Below are 20,560 nucleotides of genomic sequence, written 5' to 3'. Positions count from 1 at the left end.
CTCAGAGTGGAAAAGTATCCAAGGTTATTGGCTCCTTCATTCACTCACTGACTCCACAAAATTAACACAGCTCCTGCTGTTGCAGGCTTGTGCTAGGCACTGTGGACATGGTGAATAACAAATACTCCCTACTCATAGAAGCCAAGGTTCAAACCCATTGCTCTGATTCCAATCCCAGTGCCCTTTCCAATACAGTGAACAGCCCATTGGATATGTGTTCTCTGGGGTAGTGCTCCAGTGGGTGGGTCTTCACAGCCTCACGGTGTTTGTCAGCAACCCTCCACCCACCCCTGCAAACATACCATCAAAGAAAACACAGCATAGCTGCTATGCAAATGTATCTTCAAGGCAAGGTGCAGAACAGATTTTCTCTGGAAGTCCCTCCCGTATAGAAACCTTACCTACCAATGGTTGTCCTGGCTCTAGTTGTCTTTGAGTCACTGAAAATTTTCCTATTCCACCTCCACCCTCTGTACTAGCCTAAAGAGAATGCTTTAAAACCCTCACCTCGGGGTGCCTGGGTGGCTGAGTCGGTTGAGCCTCTGACTCTTGATTTCGGCTTAGGTCCTGATCCCGTGGTGGTGAGATCAAGCCCCATGTTGGGCTCTGTGCTGAGCCTGGAGCCTGCTTGGGATTCTCTCTCACTGTCCCTTTGCCCCTGCCCTACTTGCGTGCACTGTCTCTCAAAAAAATAAAAATAAAAATAAAAAAAAGTAAACCCTCACCTTTGGCAAGTCTTCCCTCTAAACTGTTCTACAGGAGTAGGGATGGGGTAAAGGTTCTTTCAAAGGAAAAGCGGAGGCGGGGGGGGGGGGGTGTTGAGAGGAGGAGAACAAACAGGGGAAAGCACAGGAAGAGGACACACCAGACACACTGCCCCCTGGATAATTCTACTGTGAGCCATAGCTGGCCAAGGTCAGAAATGACTGGCAAAACCCGACCAGACAGACATCTCTCAAAGACGTTTGGGGGAGGCGGGTGTATCTCCCCGGAGCCTGGGCAATGTTATTTCCTGGGGCAAAGCAAGTCACAAAGGATGCAAGCTGATGACTGAATGTCTGGGGCAGGGTGGGAGGCAGGGCCAGGAGGTGGGGGTGGAGTGGTGGAAAGGGAGGAGGGGCAGAGTGCTGGCTGGTTTCACACAGACAAATCTCTTCATTTTTCCAGACTGGAAAAAGCTGTTTGGGCTGTGCACATTTGCAGAGAGTCACGGTATTTACTACGCTTCCTGGCTCAACAGATTTCTTTTTGTCATTCAGTCAAACGCAGCTTGTATTTTTCGTAGCCAGAGCTGAACAGCCCATGGGGGCTCTTCCCCCACATTGTGTTCAAAAACACATCACCAGTGACTCAAAAAACCCAGCTCATATGGGCAACAGGAGTGGGTGGGGGTAGCAATGTTTTAGAGATAAAGACCCACATTTAGACAAACAGTGTCTCCCCCTTGGAGGTATTTAATAACACTCCTTATTTGCCCAGCCCACACTGTTTTCTGGGCAGCCATAAGAACAAACTGCTATTCTAAAACCTGATTCCTGCACTTGGCATGTGACTCTCAGTTATCCATATTGACAGTGGTGGAGGATAAGGTGCAGGAAAAGTGGTTAATTAAAAAACAAAAAACAAAAAACAAAAACCTTCTTGCCAGAATGTGCCCATGCACAGTTCAGCTCCAGACATGCTTCTGGCCAAATGTCAGGTTGGAAAGTTGGCTGTTGAACCACTGTATGCTAAACCAGTACTTCAATCCAACAGACATTAACTGACCACTTACTATGTGCGAGGTTCAGTGCTAGGGGTGGGAGTATCCAAATGGACCACAACTTAACATGCACTTTACATTTTTAATAGAAAACAGAGTGTGAGCCCAATGCTATGCACAGCTAATGGTGGAATTTGGGGCGTCAAATATGCACCAGGTGAGTAAGCGAAGTCTTTTTGGGGGTAAGAGAGGGGAGAGACCCCTTCACATCACACTCGTAGGCTTCCATAGGCATAATGCCAGCCACATCACCACACTGGGAGAACAGTCATCACATCTTGCTCAAACAACCTAGAGTCATGCCGCCCCGGGAGTCGGAGAGTGGGAACCTCATCTTCGGAGATGATATGACATATTCAGGCGATGTCCGACCCCTCTGGCCAAGGGGAGGGTGAAGAAACAGGCATCCCTGATGATGCGGGTTAACATCACCTGACACAATGGAATACAGCCTCTAACTTCTTCCTCCTCTTGGGTTGCCAAAGCACAAAGTCATCTTGCATTGATTTAAAGAGAGAAAGGACCCACACAGACTTCTCAGTCTTGTTTTTGAGTCAGGAGCTCTGGGGAGTCAGAGAGGGGTGGAGGCTGATGGAGGGAAGGAGGGGTCTTTAGGGGAGCAGAGAGTTGGGGAAGCTGGGAATTCTGTATAGTCCAAGTTGACTATGCCAGATGTAGCTCAATTTTTTTTTTTTTTTTCTTTTAAGAGACTGTTATGGGTTTCCTTTCCAAAGTGGAACTGCAGGGATGGAAACATGAGTTTCAGTTGCTATGGAAATAGGAGTTGGCTGGAGCCTGCGGGAGCGGCAGCTGGAGTAGAACAAGTGGCCAGGAACCTGGCCCTGTGACAGAGGGGCTTCCGGCTGGGGATAAGACAACAACAGGCTTTAGCAGGGAGGAGGAGGAGGGAAGAAGAGAGAGGAGACAGATTCTGCTGCCTATGGATTCTGCAGACATGTAGAGTGATAGACAATGGTGTGTGCATGTGCATGTGTGTGTGGGGGGGGGGTTGCATGTACATCCCCACAGGCCAAAAGAAAAAAGAGAGAGAGAGAGAGAGAGAGAGAGAGAAGCAAAATAAATCACTGCCTGAGGAAGAACAGAGTTTCACTGGAGACTCTGAGGTCAAAAAAGCCCTAAGACAGTTGAGTGACAGAAGAGAAGAGGCTTGTTGTTTCAAAGACTTCCAGGGGGTGAGCAAATGCCTGAGCAGGGACTGGCCCTCGCACTCTGTGCTCCCTCACCTTTTGTCCTCACACAACTCTTCAAATTGAAACTGATGTGGGCCAGAAACACAGCCAACAAAATCCCCGCGGGGTTAGTGAGACTGTGGGAGTGGGCAAGCTGGTGGTTCTGTTTCATCTGCATCGCTGGGTCACTGTTTCCGTTCCAGGTAGAGAGCCTGCATGACCTAGGGGCTTGAGGGTCTTCTAGCCTGACGCTTCAAAGGAGTCTGAATGTTCTCAGCATCACATGCTGAGGAGGTGTTTTGATTAGGCTTATGGTGACTTCAGGTCTTTGCTGGATCCTTCAGCAGGGCTCACCTGGAGGAATATTTTTCTATTCTCACTCCTATCCCAGTAAGAGGAACCACTCAGCTCCCTTCCTCCCATCATGGGGGGGGTGAGTGGACAGGGGAACCTCACATTCACAAAGGGACTCAAAGTTAGGCTTTTGACACTATATAATTCTATCACTGTCTATACATGTTGTCCCTGAAAAACACTGACAGGATCATACAGTTTAAGCTGTATTTCTTCATTTTTCAATATATCAAGACTCTAAAAAGTGGAAGTAAGCATCAAAGATGAATAAAATACTTTTAAATAAAATTAACCAAGGAGGTAAAAGACTCATACACTAAAAACTGTAAAACGCTGCTGAAAGAAATTAAAGAAGATACAAATAAATGGAAAGACATCCCATGTTCATTGATAAGGAAGCTTAACATTAAGACGGAAATACTACTCAAAGCAATCTATAGATTCGATGCAATCTCTATCAAAATCCCAATGACTTTTTTTTTTCAGAAATAGAAAAATCCATACTAAAATTTATATGGAATCTCAAGAAACCCCAAAGAGCCAAAATGATCTTGAAAAAGATGAACAAAGTAGGAGGACTCACACTTTCTGATATCAAAACTTACAACAAAGGTATAGTAATCAACACAGCATGACACTGGTATACAGACATATAGAGCAATAGGATAGAGGGCCTAGAAATAAGCCCTCATGTGTATGGTCAAATGATTTTCAACAGGAGGCCAAACACACTTAATGGGGAAAGGATAGTCTTTTCAACAAATAGTGTTGGGAGAACTGAATATCCACATGCAAAAGAAATGAAGCTGGACACTTTATACCAGAATTAGCTAAAATGGAACAAAGACCTAAACATAAAATCTAAAACTATAAACTCTTATGAGAAAACACAGAGTAAAAGCCTCATGACATTGAACTTGATAATGATTGCTTCCAGATGACACCAAAAGCACAGATAACAAAAGAAAAACTAGATAAACTGAACTTCATTAAGATGAAAAACTTTGGTGTACCAAAGGACACTATTAACAAAGTGAAAAGACAAGATGGGAGAAAATATTTGCACATCATACATCTGATAAGGGATGAATATCCAGAATACATAAAGACCTCCTACAACTTAACAGCAAAAACAAAGCAAAACAAAACCCAACCTGTTTCCAAAATGGACAAAGGACCTAACAGACATTTCTCCAAAGAAGATATATACATGGCCATTAAGCACATGAAAAGATGCTCAACATCACTAGTCATCAGGAAAATGCAAATCAAAATCACAATGAGGTCCTATTAGAATGGCTATTACCCAAAAACCCAGAAAATAACAAGTGTTGACAAGGATGTGGAGAAATAGAAAGCTCTGCGCATTGCTGATGGAAATGAAAAATGGCATAGACACTGAGGAAATGGTATGGTAATTCCTCAAAAAATAAAATAGTAGAATTAGCTTATCATCCAGCAATTCCACTCTGGATATATACCCAAAAGAACGGAAAGCAAGGATATTTGTACACTTACGCTCATGGCAGTATTATTCACAATGGCCAAAACATAGAAGTAACCCACATGTCCATGGACAGAAGAATGGATAAACCTAATACCATACACGCATACAACAGGATACGATTCCATCTTAAAAAGGAAGGATATTCTGACACCTGCCACAACATGTGGCACTGATACACTTATGCTAAGTCACAGCAGAGGGCCAGAGGTTCTGAAGGTAAACCTGGGGATTTTTTAAAAATAGATTTTATTTTTAAAATAAAAATGTCTCCAGGATGAACCCTGGAGACATTATACCGAGTGAAATAAGCCAGTCACAAAAGAACAAATATGGCACGATATCACGGATATAGTGTACCTGGAGTAGTCAAAATTATAGAGATGGAAAGTGCAGTGGTGGTTGTCAGAGTCTGGAGGAAGGAGGGAATGGGGAGGAAGTTAAAACTAATCAGAAAATTGAAGTCTTTGTTTACTGAGTTTAGGAAGATGAGAAAATTCTAGAGATGGATGGTGGTGATGTTTGGTTACACAACCATGTAAGGTACTTAATGCCACTGAACTGTACATTTTTATATGGTTAAAATGGTAAACCTTATGTCATGTATATTTTCCCACAATCAGTGGGTGTGTGCGTGTGTGTGTGTGTGTGTGTGTGTGTAAATAACACACAGTCAGCCTCTCGACTTCTGCGAAGTTCTGCCCTCACAGGCTGTCTGTCCAGTTAAGCCCAGTCAGCACCCAGGATAAGTTCTTTCCCCTTGTCAAAACTTACAGAGGTGGAAACAAGACCACAGGCTGGTGTGGCGAGCCCCTCGTGTGCAGGTGGGATAGAAAGACGAATGGAGATGAGGACTGTTCAGGGAGGACAGTCCCCTTGCTCTGATGCAGGGTCTCCAGTGATAAGGGCTGTCAGGCAAGAGCGGGCACAGTGGGCACTGTGGCAGCTGAGAGGAAGAGGGGGACTTTTGCTTGGCTGGCAGGTGGTATCACAGAGGAAGTGGTGTTTCAGGGGGCTTTGAAAGAATGAGGATGTGCGTGTGTGTGAACTGGGGGAGGGAACTTCAGGTGGGTTGTCTGTCTGTCTGTCTCTAAAGAGAATGCCGGTTCAGCAGGGAGAGGAGGTGACCACGGAGCAGATGACAGGAACATGTGCCACACAAGTCTGTCGTCTTGGAAGGTAAGTATTATAAAAGGCATATTTGGCCTTGATCTGTAACCTTCTGGAGCAGATCCAGAAGGAATTTGAATGCCAAACTCCCAATAACAACAACTTCTGTGTACAGAGGACTTACTATGGTGCGTCTTACTCAATAACCCTAAATGGTAGGGAACAACATGAGCTCCATTTTCAGCTGAGGAAACTGAGGCCCAAGTGGTTAAGCAACTTGCCGAGAACACACACATGGCCAGTAATGGTGGAGCTGGGCTATCAACCCAGAACTACATGGGTCTCAAACTCTAATACACAGAAGAAATGCCTCAGGAGCTAGTTTAAAAACACAAATTCCATTCCCAGTGGCCAAAGATAGAATCTTTTGAACAACAAAACTAAGTAGTATTGGATTATAACCCAGAGTATAAAATAAAGCCCATGAGTCCATATTATTATAAATAAAAAGAGAAATTAATAAATGGGAGAGAAGAGCCAAATCATCTGTGAAGAATTCCAAATAAATAATGTAGATATACTACCCTAAAGAAGGGAGGATAGAACTCCCCAGTGCCTCAAGCATGGGCTGTGCATAATCACTTCCTTCCAAGAGTACAGCATGGAATGGAGGGGGGGGGGGGGGGACGGGAACAGAGTAACCTTACAGTGGACAGACCTGACAAACGTTCAGTCAGGTGATCGAGGTCAGTATCAACAGCGATAGGTCATGTTGACCATGAAGTGATGAAAATGGCACTTTACCTCTGTGGCCTTCCTCTCCCAAACCCATAACACCAGTCTAACCATGAGAAAAAGATCAGACAAATTCCAATAGAGGGGTTATTCTACAATATACCCGACCAGTACTTCTCAAAACTGTGAAAGTCATCAAAAACAAGGAAATTCTGGGGCACCTGCGTGGCTCAGTGGGTTAAGCGTCTAACTTCGGCTCAAGTCATGATCTCACAGTTCATAGGTTCGAGCCCTGCGTCGGGCTCTGTGCTGACAGCTCAGAGCCTGAAGCCTGCTTTGGATTCTGTGTCTCCCTCTCTCTCTGCCCCTCCCCTACTCGTACTCTGTTTCTCTCTCTCAAAAAACAAACATTAAAAAAAACTTAAAAACAAAAACAAGGAAATTCTAATACAGTCACAGACAGTAGGAACCGAAGAAGTAACAACTAAATGTGATACTAGATGAGTCCTTGGAATCAAGGTAAACACAAGAAAAACTGAATCAGCTATGGACTTTGGTTACAATGTATTCATATTAGTTCATTTTGTTACAACAAATGTACCATAGCACATTTGTTACTCTTAATAATAGGGGAAACTGGGTGTGGGGTATATGGGAACTCTCTAGGCTATCATCTCAATTTTTCTGTAAATCTAAACTGGTCTAAACAAAATAAAATCTATTTTTAAAAAATCCCCAGGTTTACCCTCAGAACCTCTGGCCCTCTGCTGTGACTTTGCATAAGTGTATCAGAGTTGTGAATGAAGCTGGCCCCATTCCCTGCCTGTTGATGGACTTCAGAGAAGCCGCAGATACAATGATATCGGCAGGGTGGGGGGAACAATTCACCCCTCCTCCATTGGACTCCTCCTCCATCGGACTCCCTGAGGTTAGGGATGGCGCCTCTCTCATTAGACTGGCAGCCTTCCTCATATGAGAACTGGATCTCCCCTCTCAGGCAAGGCAGCCTGGCGGCCCCTGAGGGCAGGAACCGCTTTTCCTCTTGAGGATCTCAAGAAGGCCTCCCTTAGTAGCCCCAGGGGCCACAGATTCTCCATATGCATTTTGTCTTCCTTTTAGGTAAGTCAAGGTTCTTCAGATGGGTGGGAGGAGAGGCCATGTCCAAAACGTACGTTTTTCAAAGCTGGCAAATTCGGCTTGTTCCAAAATAATAGGTCTCCCGACACACTCAGAGAAGCACAATCGGTGCTCATAACAGCAAGCTCAGCGATCTCTTGGGTTTGGGACCCTAAGCTTCCTCTCTGGCGCCCCTCTTACCTCGCGCCCCGTAGCAACAGTGTAAAACTGGGTTGCTGCCAATTCTATAATGGAACTCAGCATCCCAGGAAACGGTGTCTCAGCTTCAAGAGGCTATTGTTGGAAGGTGCACAGCAAGTGACCCCAAAATGTGGGACAGTGTATCAGCAGAATGCACACACAGTATCTGTAATTACTGATCTGCAGAAGTTCTCAAGACAGGACAGGATGCGCCTCTGGACAAAGCAGGAAGAGCAAGGCCTGGAAATCAAATCAAGACGTGACAATGAGAGGGGAAAAAAGGCCGGTTGTATTAACATAAGCTGAAGGAATATTAGGTAGACAGAAATGGTGGAGTGCGAGGAGCTAAGAAAAGCTGGTACAAAAGAAAGGCTTTGAGAGTCTGTCTTATCTCCCACGTTGTTCAGAGCAGTGGGGTTGCTGGAAACTCTTGAACGTTACAGGCGGCTCAGAGGGCTGGCCAGAGCTTCCTGGAATACTCTCTTGACAGAATCGTACGGTTGGTCCAGGGAGCAGGAGGAAGGCAACGATTTGGTCACCGATTTCAGTCACGTCTGCCGTGGGCACAGGGACGGGGGGCTTAGATCAGGCGCGCTGTCAGTGTGGACCCTTGTGCCCCTCAGAGGATACAAACATCTTAGGCTGTCCTATTAAAAATCATCCATCCTGCTCACCTTGTTTTGGTTCTGTGAATACCAACCTTCTAACTAGACCTTGGCTTCCCATGCGGGCTTCCCTACAGATGAAGGAATGTGCTGACAAGCTGACATAAAGTTTTCAGGCTGCCTCGCAGTGCTTGTCCCATTGTGATTTAATATATTTGTGGTCTGGCTTCCTTACCAGGCTCCTGTGAATTTGGTTAGTCTGTCCCTTTCAGCCTGATTAGCTCCATGTGCACCAAGGAATCAACAAACTATGGATGGTGCGCCAAGCTCCATCCCTGGCCCGTGAAGAATGAGCTCCACCCGTGTCCAGGCCCCCTCCATGCTGGCCCTAAGGGGGCTTTCTTTCAGTGACAGCCTCTCCCTGGACGTCACAGTCTAGCTGCTCTTTGCCACATCAATCACCCCAACCACAGCTATCAACCTTGTGCCCAGAGTGAGCTGTGGGGGCCCTGAAAACAAAGCATGCAGCACCAAAAGCAACTTTATGAGTCTCATGGGACAAAAAAGAATTAAGGAAGAGAGAGGCCCTTTGCTTGGGGGGGGGGGGGGGGGGGCGGTATGATGCCAAGAACACACGATAAGAGTATAAGCTGAAGAAGCTGGCAATGTTTAATCTAGAACAGGGAAGATCTGGTAGGGCCAGCAGGTTCTCTGTCATCAAATATCTGAAGGACTGTCGCAATGCAAAGGGGACAGATTTGTTCCCTGAGGCTCCAGAAGAAAGTATGACAACCAAGGGCCAGCAGATTCAGGGAGAAGGATTCCAAGTGGATAAGAAAGGGGAAATTTTCAACGGCAGATTTCCTCTACTACCAATAATTCAAATAATATCTTCACTTCCTTTCTTCCTTTTGTCAAATTTGGAGAAGTTTAAACCTGTAATTAAGAACATAAACTGTGGAGCAGGACAACCCAGGTTCACTTTCCAGTTGTCACTTACTAGCTATATAACTTTGGGCAAGTTATGTAATAACTTCCCTGGGCCTGTTTTCTCAGCTAATAATAGTACCTACCTCAAATAGGACTAAACCCATGTGACTGTGGTGGGGAGCAATGAAATTATGCGAGAAGGGGGCTTAGAATAACATGTAGCACATAGTAAGTGCTCAGTAAGTGGCAACTATTATTTTCATCATGTTCTCATACTATCTATACTATTTTTCATGTTTTTCTTTACGTAGAAATAAATTTATGTAAATCTATTTTATCTTTAAGTTAAATTTTTTTTTTTAATTTATTTTGAGAGAGAAACAGTGTGAATGGGGGAGGGGCAAGGAGAGAGAGGGAGAGAGGAGAATCTCAAGCAGGCTCCGTGCTGCCAGTGCAGAGCCTGACACGGGGCTCGAACTGATGAAACTGTGAGATCGTGACCTGAACCGAAACCAAGAGTCGGACGCGTAACGGATTGAGCCACCCAGGCGGTCCTATGTAAATTTATTTTAAAGAAAGCTCTCTATATTACTACTGTAAATGTAGAGAGACAAACACTTGCCCTGTAGAGGTGGGAGCTATAGAAATAAACAACACGTGGGGCGCCTGGGTGGCTCAGTCGGTTAAGCGTCCGACTTCGGCTCAGGTCATGATCTCACGGTTCGTGAGTTCAAGCCCCGCGTCGGGCTCTGTGCTGACAGCTCGGAGCCTGGAGCCTGTTTCAGATTCTGCATCTCCGTCTCTCTCTCTCTGACCCTTCCCCGTTCATGCTCTATCTCAAAAATAAATAAACGTTAAAAAATAAAAATAAAAAAATAAACAACACGATGTTATGAAATGTTAGCTAACGAAGACTGCCTGTTCCACGACCTGAATTTGAGGACTGCCATCTTTTCCATAAAAAGGAGAGACAAGCCAGTTGAGTCCTACACTGAGACTTCTTTTGTTGACTGTAGCCAGGAGAGTCTGGTGAGCTCTGGGAAGGATAAGGCCCGTGTGGTTGTAGCTTCTGGTCTGGGGACAGACAGCAGCTTGGAGAGGATCAAAGAGGCAGCTTAAAAGGGAACATCTATCCTAGTCTGAGGCTTCACGTTCTTTAGTGCCACGACTCTATTCCACACCAGATCATCTCACAAGGTCCCCAGTGGTGTATACACGGCACACCCAAAACACCCAAATCTGAAACACTTTGTAGCTTCCCCCCTGTACTCGTCGCCGCCCCCCAGAGGTCACCTGCAGACCTGCAGACTGTTGCACTGGTGGCCTTTTTCCTGCCTGAAGGCTTTTTCTGGCTGCATCGTGTACACCACAGATGGTGAGCAGAAGCGCGAAGGCAGGGAAATACCCCAGCTTCCTTGCTTCGTCATGGGACATATGATCTCTCCAAGGGTCCCCAGTGAGACTGAGCCATTGCCCCAGTGGTAACTCACTTACCAACACACCCTTTCCCCTTGTCCACATGGCTTTCCTCTCTTCCCCAGGTCCACTGCACTCTCACCGGGCTTTCTGCCATCACTTCCCAATTAAAGTCCTGGCACCCAAATCCTTGTCTCATGATCTGCTTTTGGGGAAACCCCAACCATGGCATAGTTTAAACTTTAACCCTGGAATGAGGTGCCCAGTGAGTAAACGCCACGTCATTGGAGACCTCAAGAAATAGCTGAGGACCCTCGATGGGGATTCATGGGTCAGGTAAAGATTTAGCTCGATGGACATTTAATATTCCTATGATCCTCAGGTCCCATGACTCTAGATAAAGAGTTGGCAAACTACAGCCCACGAGCCACAGCCAGCCCACTGCCTGCTTCTGTACAATTGTGAGCTAAGGATGTTTTTTTCCCATTTTTAAACAGTTTTAACAAATCAAAATAAGAATAACATTTTGTGACCCATTAAAATCCTATGAAACACAAATTTCGGTGTATGTAAATTAAGTCTTATTGAAACAAAGTTACACCCATTCATTTCCATACCCTCTACAGCTGCTTTTACTCTACAGACACACAGGTGAGAGCATATGCAACTGAAACCATATGATCCGCAAAGCTCAAAGTATTTCCTACCTGGCCCTTTACAGAAAAGCATTTGCTGACCCCTGTTCAAGATCACCATCCTGCAGGGACAAGAGGCAGATTGAGACCTGGCTATCCCGTGGACGGGAAGGCCCAGTGCCAGACCTAGAATTTAGGGGGTAGCTTGCATCAGACCTTCTCAGTGCCTTTTTCTACAACTTTGTGCCTATCCTCACTCCTCCTTCTGCCCCTGCAGGCAACTGGGACTCTTCTACTGAGGCATTACTGGTTTTATACCAGGAATAGTTTTATTTTTAAAGGGCATGGGATTTGTCTTCTCCACACTCCACCCACTGTACCAAGTAGTTTCATCCATGCTTGAGGGCTTCTGCAACTGCTTAGTTAGTGATCCCTCCCCAAACCAAACCAAATCTCCAGCCCAGGACTGTGTCCTGAGATCTCTCATCAACTGTCTGTTCAGCATCAGATTAAGAGGGAGGTGCTGGAGGTAGTTTTGCTATTTACCAGCTGTGTAACATACGACAAGGTATTTAACTGCATGGGGCACCAATTTCATCATCTGTCAGAAGTGGAAACCATCCTGCCCAGCCTGCCAGGATTACTGTGCTAATCGGATGAAATGAGAGCTGTCCCGAAAACACAGTGCCACCTGGCCTCAACCTCTGTCTCCAGCATATTATCATTATTGTACTTCTGTTCTATTTGCCTACCACACTCCCTACATACTGGCTTTCCTTGAGCTCCCTGACCTTGCCAAGCTCCTGACTACCTCTGGGCCTTTGCACATGCTACTTTTTCTGCCTAAACACTTTTTCCTCATCCTGTGCTTGGCTGCTTCACACCTTTCTGATACCCAGTCTAAGGCAGGCCCCTTCTGTATGCCTCCCCACCTTGATTCTTTCATTGCATGTGCAGTGATGTGTAATTTCAGTCAATTCTCATTATTTGCAGCAGCTATGTTCTGTAAATTTGCCATGAATATGGAATTAGCAAATACTGAACCATTGTTCCCAGGGGGAAAAAAAAAAACGAAGTTAGGGTTTCTGTGAGCCTCTGGTCACATTTTCATCAACAGATCAATCAATACCTAACCTGGTTTTATGTGTGTTTCTTTTAAAATTTATTTATTTATTAACATTTACTTATTTTTGAGAGACAGAGAGAAACAGAGCATGAGCAGGGGAGGGGTGGCGAGAGGGGAAGACACAGAATCCGAGGCAGGCTCCAGGCTCTGAGCTGTCAGCACAGAGCCTGACACGGGGGCTCAAACTCACAAACCATGAGATCATGACCTGAGCTGAAGTCCGGACGCTTGACTGAGCCACCAGGCACCCCATGTGTGTTTCTTTTTAAAGACACCTTATTTAATAAATATTGTTGATTCATTCATATTGAACTCAGCCAAACCCAGGACAGCTCATGCCTGAACAAAGCTTATCTAATAATACACATTTTCTCTGTAAGGCACCTCATAACCTTCTTGTGTGTAGGGGCACTAGTCAGCACTTGAGCATGATGCTTGGGGGTGATTTTATTTTATTTTATTTTATTTAAAAAATTTTTTTAACGTTTATTTATTTTTGAGACAGAGAGAGACAGAGCATGAATGGGGGGAGGGTCAGAGAGAGAGGGAGTCACAGAATCGGAAGCAGGCTCCAGGCTCCGAGCTGTCTGCACAGAGCCCGACACGACGCGGGGCTCGAACTCATGAACCACAAGATCATGACCTGAGCCAAAGTCCGGCACTTAACCGACTGAGCCACCCAGGCGCCCCTTGGGGGTGATTTTAAACAGAAATCACCAACCAACAGAAAAAGCACAAAAATGCAGAAAACATGGCACAAAATAAACCACAAAGAGGACACCTGTTTACAGTATGAGAGCTAAAACCAGAAGGCACAGCATTGCCTCGTTTTGACCTCAGCTGGGAACGTGCATGTTGGGCAACTCCAATTTTCTGCCACTCTGCCCATGTCCATGCATGACCACGAAAGTGCTGCAGGTATTGATTTCAGGGTTACAAATACATTTCAGCGAGTAGGGGGATTCGCGACTACAGAATCTGCAAAAAAACAAGGATCCATGATACTTTCTCCCATTTCCCTCATTCAGCGGAGTGTGAATTCACAGAGACTTGGCTTCCCTCTTACTCACTGTTTTAGCTCTAGAATCTGGGAAACTGCCTGGCACATAGTGGGCTCTCAATAACAAATATATTGTGAATGAACGAATGAGTCAATTCAGTGAAAGTGCTTTGCTGGCAGCGGCGATAACTGTTGTTTATGGGAATGCGCCACTGAGATGCCCTGTGCTAAGTGTTTTGTCCACATTCTCTGTCAATGAGGGAAACAGCAGATTACTTCCGCACATGGGCCCTAGAGACAGATTCCCGGGGATGTGCCTCTTCCTAATTATATAACCCTGAGCAAGTTCTTTGGCCTTTCTGAGGCCCAGCTTCTTCAACCATCATAGGGGGTAATTGTAGTCCTACCTTGTGGGCCATATGAGGAGTCGAATGTGGCAATGCACAGAAAGCTGGCAAGCACCGGGCACAGGTATGCCCTTAGTAACCATTATCTTTAATTGTTAATTTTTTTTTTTAACGTTTATTTTTGAGACAGAGAGAGACAGAGCATGGACGGGGGAGGGGCAGAGAGAGAGGGAGACACAGAATCGGAAGCAGGCTCCAGGCTCTGAGCTGTCAGCCCAGAGCCCGATGCGGGGCTCGAACTCACGGATCTCGAGATCATGACCTGAGCTGAAGTCGGACGCTCAACCGAATGAGCCACCCAGGCGCCCCCCCCCCCCATTATCTTTAATTGTTAATGATTCCCACAACAAGTCTACGTGTTTTACACTATCATACCCATTTTGCAGGTGAGGAAACTGAGGCTACAAGTGGTTCCATGAATTCCTGAGGGACAGGCTGGCTGTGGGGACTCCAAGCCCATGCTGGTAACCACTTTGCTGTTACCTAAATATAAGGGATCATTTTTATCAGCTACAGGGGATCTTACTCTGCCTGCTCAGTGACATTTACCAAATGATGGGGCAGCTCTGGCCAGCCCCTGAACTTCTAGGGGATCTGGATTAAGGGGAAGACTCCCTAGTGAGTCTTCTCTCACATTCCACATCAGTGTCTTTCTGTTCTCTGCCCACTTTTTTGTTTAACCCCTTCAGAACCAGTCCTACTGGGAGGGGGAGGTGTTGGTTTGTTATCTTGGGTTTGACAGCTCAAAGGGGGAGATATCTCCTGCTTCAAAAGCAGGGAAGAGGAGGAGGAGGAGGAAAAGGAGGAGGAGGAGAAGGGGAGAGGAGAAGAAGAATCAGCATGTACAAACGTCCTTGGGTTTTGTGCAATCTTAGATCAAGAGTCCTCAAACTTAGCTGCTAGTTGCAATCTCCTGAAAAGCTTTTAAATATCCAAATGCCCAGGTCCCAACCCAGACCACTTACCTTTGAGTCTCTGGGGGTGTTACGGGGGCATCAGGATGCTCCCCAAGAGCTTCCAATGTGCGACCAAGTTTGAGAACGGTGCTTTGGATCCTATCCGTCCGTACTCAGCTGCAAAGCTCAAGTCGCCTTGGACACGGGTAACTCTCTTCTCTTTGGACTTGCCCTTCGGGGACTCGGACACGCTTTCCAGAGGCACAGGCTAGTAGGGGACGTCCGCGGGCCAGCGACCTGCTGTTCTGCGCTGCCCCTAGGCCCAGCTTGGAGACTGCGGGGCTCCGGGTCCCCTTAGGCAACAACACGTGTGGCCGCTCCGACTTCTCCGCTCATCTGTGCAGACCGCGCGCGGGGCTCCGCGGCCACCGCGCTGCCCACCCCGACCTCAGAGGCTCGGGGGAAACGCCCGAGGCTCCGGAATCCTACCTAGGCTGCCGGCGCTGCCCTCCAGTCCCCGGAACCCTGGGGCTCGGGTTCGCTCCGCCGCCCGGCTCCGCGGTGCCTTTCGCCTGCGCCGGAGAGGCGCCCACTAGAGCGCAGGCGCCACCTAGTGGGCGCGCGGGGGCGGCGCGGGGGACGCGGCCGGGAGGTGGGAGCGCGGCCCGGGCGGAAATGCGACCGCGCTGCCCACGTGGGCGGCTCTCCAGGTCGCAGCGAGTCCCGGGCGCAAGTCCCGGCCGGCTGGGACCACCTTCCTTCCCGATCCCGCACTGGGACCTGAACTTGCTGAACTTCCCCTTGGGGGCACGGCGGGGCATCCAGGCCCTGCCTCCCGGCCTGGGAGCCATCCTGGGATTTTCCTGGCCGCACTCAGGGATCTTTCTTTTCATCCGAAAGCTTTCGGTACATCCCAATTTGGCATAGCCTCTTTTAAAAATACTCTGGGAGCACCTGAAGATGCAAGGGACTGGGTTTCTCTCAAGCCCAGGTTGGCCTTTACCCTCTCGGCAACCCTTTTTTCTCGCCACGGCCCCACCCCCTCCACGCCCTCGCCCACCTACCTGGTCCCTCCAATATCTTTGGCTGACATTTATTAAACATCTAGTCCGTGTCAGACCCTGTGTAGATTTGGGAGACACGGTCAGGTCCCTTAGGAGTTGGCAAACCAGGTCATCTTTCTTGCCAATGGCGTTTTTTGGTTGGGGCTCTCCCGGTACTGCAGGAGATGTAACATTCCCTGATTCTCTGGCACTAAATACCAGTAGCCACTGTTTAGTCAGTGGGGGGCTGGGAGAGAGGGAGAGTAACATTGCCCCAGGCTGAAAACCTAATTAGCTGGTAATTAAGCAATGACCAGTGAAGTCCCAAGGTCGGGATTTTTGAGGGCAATGGAGACCCTCGGCCACCTCTCTTCCCCACCCCACCCCCCACGCTTCCAGTATTTATTATTTTTTTACGAAGGCCTGCCAAGGGTTACAGAGAGGGTGGACTATTGAAAGTGTTTGCATTTCATTTATTTCTTCCCTCAGCAAATGTTCACTGAGCACCTATAATGCGCCACTTTCTACACATGAGGGATACAATAAAGGACAAAACACCCCAAAATCTCTGTCCTCATTGAGTTCACATTTAACGTAACAAGTTAACACAACACTTTTAGCACACACAGAAACACAGTGCGATGTAATTGAGCTCTTTACGGGATAAGTACAGGATTTACAATAAATACAGAGCTCCAGAAAGATGTCTCTGCTTAGGGACACCCAGAAGGAATCTTAGGGCTGGGTTGGAGACACAAGAGCCTATGCCATCAGGGTTAAGATGTGACAGCTGTGGGAGTGAATTTACTTGTTCTGGGGAGAAGGTGAAAGATAAATAGGCCAAGTACTTAACATTTGGGGAGGGGGGGGGGTCATGCATCTCCCCCCCAAAAAAGGCACAGGTCCATCCCATGTGGGGGTATCAATCCTTCAAACTCAGGAGGACAAAGAGGAGAGGGGGACTTTCTGAGAAATGGTGGGGTTGGGGTGTCCTCAGATCTTCAGTCTCTAGATCCAGCCCTCAGTCCTTTGCCCCCACCCCAAAGTTGCAGCTGCCCCCCTGGCTCCCCCATCTTCATACCCCCTCCCAACCCCCCCTACCCTCCATGTTCCCCCCCTACCCTCTGATGTTCCCCTTCCTGCTCCAAGCCCTCGTAGGGCTCACCACTGGCCCCCATAGAGACCAAGATCCTAACCTCAGCCCACAATGCCCAGCGGGTCGGGTCCTGGCCCACCTGTCCATTCTCCTCTTCCACCATTCCTGTCTTTGAACCTTTCTTAGTTCTCAGAAAAGTGAATTCCTTGCCTTTCCCCAGTCACAGCAGCCACCCTACCCCTCCTCACTTCCAGGGAAAGGCTGTGAAGTGCCTCAACCTCAGCCTGACCCTCTTCTGACCCTGGACCTGACCACAGCAGCCATGCAGGGGGAAGTGGGGTCAGGTGGATGAATGGCCGGCTGGGTGGATGGATGGATGGATGGATGGATGGATGGATGAAGCAGTCGGCCTGCGATGGGGGAGGAATAGGGGGAACCAGACGATCGCAGAACGTACTGGTCCCCTGACCTCCCTGGGCCTCAGTTCCTCAGTTTCCCCTCTGGACAAAAAGGACTATATATACACACACACATTTATATATATGTATATATATATATGTGTGTGTGTGTGTGTGTGTGTGTGTGTGTACACACACATATACACATATATACATACTACATACACATATATGCATATATGCACATATATGTGTATGTATATATGTGTGTGTATACACACACACACACACACACACACACACACACACACACCAGAGGCAGAGTGGACGGGGGACAGATATAAGTTTTGCAAAGTTATATGGGAAATGTCTTAATCTTATCCTAGCAATTTATCTGTGTGATGACTTTTGGAGATAACATCACCAGTGGAAATATTTAACGACACTTTGTCAAAATGAGGTCTGTGCCAACCCTCCCTCCCCCTAGGTGTCTTTGGCCTCTCTGTACTGATATAATCTGGTCAAAGTGACCATCAAGGGCAGAGGAAGAGGAGAAGGAGGTATCACCTATGGGCACTGCCTGGAAGGGCAAGAGGCAGTGTGTGTGTGTGTGTGTGTGTGTGTGTGTGTGTGTGACAGAGAGAGACTGATAGGGCCCAGCCTCAGCTTGCACATGGCAGGCTGGTGCCTTGTTGAAGGTGAATCGGTCACAGAAGTGCTGACAGGGACATTTCCCATTCTTTGGCTTTAAAGTGCCTCTGAGTCATTTCCAGGCCATTCTTTCTCCCCAGTCCTAGCAAGAGCTCCCTCCCCCACCTCACCCCACTGTGCCCCAAAGCATGCCTGGGCAAAGTCCTAGATTACAACCTCTGGGATTCTGACGTCAGGCATCACCTGATGAGGTTAAAGGTTTTCTAAATGACTTTCCCCTCTGGGTTCTCCTGGTGTTTTTCTCACCCCACCAATTGCAGTGTTTTGGAATCTGCAGTTACCCACAGATCTTTTTTTTTTTTTTTTTTGGTGCATGGGTTCTCCATCGGTGGTCTCTGTGAGGGACAGCATAGCCTCTGACAGGGAGAGGTAGTGTCCATGATCATCATAATTATTACGATTGGCAATGGCTTTGGCGCTAAGAATTTCAGATGGGCTATTTCGTGGAAATCTCTCAGCAATCCTGTGAAGCAGGCACTATTAGGTTTCCCATTTTATAGATGAAGAAACTGAGACTCATGTTGTCATTTGTCTTTGGTGGAGGAGTTAGCGAATGGGGTGGCCAGGACTTCTATTTGGATTGCCCCAACTGCAGAACATTTGCCTCTGAGCATTTCGCTGCTGTTTGGAGATCATCTACTACGTGCTGGACACTGTTTTAGATACGGTACAGGATGGACAAAGCATTCTCGTTTTTAATCCCTCTTGTGCTCTTGCTCTGTCCATGCTTTCTTTCAAAAGGAGAATTTTGGGGGGCGCTTGGGTGGCTCAGTAGGTTGAGCATCAGACTCTTGATTTTGGCTCAGGTCATGATCTGAAGGTCGTGGGATGGAGCCTCGCGTTGGGCTCTGTGCTGAGAGCGGAGCCTGGCTGGGATTCTCCCTCTCTGCCTCTCTGCCTCTGCCCTTCTTCCCTGCTCACGCGCTCTCTCTGAAAGCAAGCAAGCAAGCAAGCAACTTTCTTCCAGAAAATTTACTTTAAAAAAAAAGGAAGAATTTTGTTTTCTTTTGTTTTTAAAAAATAATTTCATAGTTACATGTTATGAGATACAAGCTACTTTTAGTAGGAAAGGGCATATTTATCTTCCAGAGTGATGTTCTGTTAAAGAGGGTGAGAATCCAAAGTGGAAGGACCCACACAGGGGGGCAGTAGGGGCATGGGCAGGGTGGCAAAGGAGGGGTAGAGAAGGAAGGAGGCAGGAATGCTAAAGAGACCAAGGGGAAAGGAGCTGGGCGCCTATCCCAGGAAGGACACCTGGTCTTCTCAGGCTGGCCCTGTGGGACTGAATGGCAACTTGGCTTTTGGGGTCACAGTGTATCCATGATTGGCAGGAGTAAGTCTGGTCTCTTTCTGCTCATGCACTGTACCTACAAACCCTGCCAGATGTTATGACAAGTCAAGTCCCATTGGCTTCCCAAAGTCCAGGAAACCAAGAGCCAGAGATGTTAAGCAACTTGCTCAAGACTGCATAGCATGTACGCGGTAGAGTTAGTATTCAATCCCAGATTCCTCTCATACTGAAACTGGCGCTTCTAACCATGACCACTAGCTGTCTTTCCATAAGTGAATGTGAATTAAACTGAACTCCTAGGGAGGGACTTGCATTTCTTCATTTTGGCCACGATGACCTTTCCCTCTTCTGCCAGCTAATATTCTGCTCATCCTTCTAGGTATAGCTCAAGGAAGCCCTCCCCTACTCCTTCTTTCCAGTGTAACCTTTTCCCTGTGTCAAAGCGCTTACCTCATAGTTTAATTCCCTGTGGAGATATTGCCTCCCCTACCGGATTCAATGCCCTTCTAGAGCAGGGTGCGTGTGGGTTGTGCTAGATGGTGCTCTGTTTGCCTTTCCACATCTGCTCTCTACTGTTCTCTACCCTGGTCTTCGTTCTGGGAGGTTGATCTAAATGGGCAAGACCAAAGGCTTCTCTGCCCACTGGCTTCAAGTTGGGTTTGGCCAGTGAGAGCCCTGGGAGAGACCAGAGGGAGGAGGGAGAGTAGGTTGGGGTGCTTATGCCCCCAGCTCCCTTTCTGCAGGGTGCCTTGGGCTGGCCACTGTCCTGACCTGTAGTCATAGCTGTAAGGTGATGCTCTGCACGTAGCCCTCTCTGCCTCCGTGTTCAGGCCTCCTTAAGTACAATTCACTAAGGTTCTAGAAACCATACAACACCCAAAAAGGAACTTTGTGCCATGTAACTCAATAAACAGCTGTTGAGCTAAATTAGGGGCAGGTTCATCTGTTTGTTTGAATGAGTAAGAAACAGGAGAAAAAGGATTTCAGTGATCTTCAGAACTAGGACCAGATGACAAATAAGCCCTTAGGTCCCT

The 20,560-nt window shown here is 47.3% G+C and overlaps 1 protein-coding gene and 1 long non-coding RNA gene across 2 annotated transcripts in view; one reads left to right on the top strand and one right to left on the bottom strand.

Annotated features, from left to right (window-relative positions):
* The window catches only part of CHD9 (chromodomain helicase DNA binding protein 9), a 235,678-nt gene extending 220,086 nt beyond the window's left edge, over window positions 1–15,592 (bottom strand). Inside the window, exon 1 of the mRNA XM_045442757.1 lies at window positions 15,057–15,592. The gene's annotated coding sequence lies outside the window, so the exon portion shown is untranslated. The remainder of the gene's footprint in view (window positions 1–15,056) is intronic.
* LOC123579152 lies at window positions 7,665–8,645 on the top strand. Its single transcript, XR_006702650.1, has 2 exons — window positions 7,665–7,774; window positions 8,463–8,645. It is a non-coding gene; the product is annotated as an uncharacterized LOC123579152 (long non-coding RNA).
* Window positions 15,593–20,560: the final 4,968 nt, after the last annotated feature.

Source organism: Leopardus geoffroyi, chromosome E2, assembly GCF_018350155.1.
Source record: "Leopardus geoffroyi isolate Oge1 chromosome E2, O.geoffroyi_Oge1_pat1.0, whole genome shotgun sequence".
NCBI classification, from domain to species: Eukaryota; Metazoa; Chordata; class Mammalia; order Carnivora; family Felidae; genus Leopardus; species Leopardus geoffroyi.
The sequence above is the reverse complement of the archived record's forward strand: the minus strand, read 5'-3'. Positions and strand labels throughout refer to the sequence as shown.